We start from the raw sequence: 2,500 nt of genomic DNA, 5'->3' as shown, positions 1-2,500 counted from the left end.
GGCGTCCCGGCGTCCAACACGAACCCGGTGGCGTCCCCAGCGACCATGAATATCACGAAGGGAGTCTCGGTGAAGGTGTAGCAGACCTTCACGGGCTTCTCCATCTCCTGCGCTGCGTCCACCGTCTCGAACGACCGGCGAGCGATGCCAGAGCGATGCTTGCGTGCATACTTGCATGAGCAAGCATATTTGTGTTTGTGTGTGTGCATGTCTGTGTCTGTGACTGCGTGTACGTGTGCGTGCACGCGCATGTGTGTGTGTGTGTGTGTGAGTGAGAGAAAAAGCGTGGTATTTTTTAGATTTAATGTGTGAAATGAACAGACAAAAATTAAGTACACATTTTAGCCTGAACCACTGAAGGAAGACATCAAGCACAATCGCTTCGATATTCTTGGATATGAAGTGAACTTTCTTCCGCTCCCGGCATTTCGATATAGAAAAATATTGTATCTATACACAGAGTATTTTGTCCTGTATAATACAGAATTAGATGTTTTCCTCGTGGATTCGATTATTTTGAAATAAATGTTAGTTACTGAATTTCAAAATCTAATCACAACACTCGTTTCACGTGACATATTCTAAGAAGAAAAAAACTGGCATGCCTTAGCAATTCTAGCATCTTTTTATTGTTTCAAATAGTTGAAATCGACTTAATATCGCATGGACATAGTATTAATCTCATATCTTTCAGGTCCAGTAATTTAGTACGTTGTTAAGATCATATATTGCAATAATAACAGTGCCAAGGACTAATTCTATTAATTACCATTGCTATATTATCAGTTTTGTTGTATTGCCATCATTGTGGTTTCGTGTCTTTGGAGTTCGGATATTTGTTATATATTTTTTCTCAGCAGCTCTTTTATTATTATGTCGTTATTGTTATTATTGTCATTATTGTTATCATCGTTGTTGTATCTGTTATCTCTTTGATTATTCATTGTCATTTTGTTATTGTTATCATTATCTATATAGCATTACTTCTACTGATTAATTATAAGTAACATTTCCATTATTGTTGCCACTGACATAACTAAAATGGTTGTTCTATGTGATTTGCTGTAAAAAAATATTCCAGTCTCGATGTTGAATTTTCGACTGACATTGCATTCTTGACAAGCAGTGTTAGCAGTCATACTTCTTCATATATCAAACTGTGGCATGATTTTTCTTTTTTCTTTTCGTGAACGGAGAATGTATAAATTCTTAACGCTGTAGCAAAAGCGCATGTGACCCAGATTACTAGGCGTGTAAACATCGTCATTTAGCTTCGTATAAAAAAGCAGTTGTAAGCTAGAGAGAGGTAATAGGGGATTTCAAGAAGGGCAATTAAGAACGTCACATTTAAATCAGGGCGAATTTCATACCATTAATATTTTCAACGGCATTCGTTTAGGAGAATATCGATGTGTTTGTTAATATGAATAGTGGAAATGAAATAACACTGATGATGAAAAGTAGTAACTATGCCCGTTATTGTAGCGTTAATCAAGTGCCTAAATAAAGCCCTTATGTCGCCAATACATAATCTATTTTTCTTTGCTCAGGAACAGAAGATAATGCATTTCAACTCCGAGAAATTTTCCCTATAACTTCCTTATATATATATATATATATATATATATATATATATATATATATATATATATATATATATATATATATACTTATGTTTATGTATATATATGTATGTATATATATAAATATATATATATATATATATATATATATATATATATATATATATATATATATTATATATACATATATATATACTTATGTTTATATATATATATATGTATGTGTATATATATATATATATATATATATATATATATATATATATATATATATATAATATAAGAATGACCCGATTAATTAATTTCGGTTTCTGAACGATTAATGCAGTTTGCGTGAGAGAAGCAGTCTTGATTCCGAGCGCTTTGCAGCTAGTGTATCAGTCGAATCAAGGAAGTAGCAACTGCATGACAAGGAAGTGTCCTAGAAAGCCTTTCAGAAAAAGAAATAAAGAAAAAAATAAAGGTGGTAACACGCAATCTGTATCACCATATTATTAAAACAAAAGTAATAGCTCGAGAAACCACAATTTGGACACCTAACTTGCATAGTCATGATACGAGTGATATTTCGAAAATTCTCCGTTGCACCTGGCGGCATGGATAGCGGTCCGAGGGAGGTCGACTGGCTGAGTTGAAAGAACCTGTCAGTGCGTGGTTGACTGTGGTGAAGAGTAGACTACAAGCTTGTCGCTCTCGGACGAGGCCCGCATGGTGCTGACGATTTTGAATTTGTTTTGCGCTATTTTTTTATTATTATGCGTTTTAAAGGGATTGATGATGTCTTCCTCTAGTTTCCTTTATATATATGGAGACTTGTTATGTTGATAATGTCATCGATAATAACTTTGTGACTAAAAAGAAGACTGCAGATGATTTTTGACAAGCAGAGATGTATACATGATTTCGGACGAACTTTC

The 2,500-nt window shown here is 34.1% G+C and overlaps 1 protein-coding gene across 1 annotated transcript in view; it reads left to right on the top strand.

Moving 5' to 3' along the window:
* Positions 1–2,159: 2,159 nt before the first annotated feature.
* The window catches only part of LOC113803659 (transmembrane protein 64), a gene marked incomplete in the record, with an annotated part of 54,071 nt that continues 53,730 nt past the window's right edge, over positions 2,160–2,500 (top strand). Inside the window, 1 exon segment of the mRNA XM_070144745.1 lies at positions 2,160–2,294.

This window comes from Penaeus vannamei, chromosome 32 (genome assembly GCF_042767895.1).
Source record: "Penaeus vannamei isolate JL-2024 chromosome 32, ASM4276789v1, whole genome shotgun sequence".
In the NCBI taxonomy this organism is placed as follows: domain Eukaryota; kingdom Metazoa; phylum Arthropoda; class Malacostraca; order Decapoda; family Penaeidae; genus Penaeus; species Penaeus vannamei.
The sequence above is the reverse complement of the archived record's forward strand: the minus strand, read 5'-3'. Positions and strand labels throughout refer to the sequence as shown.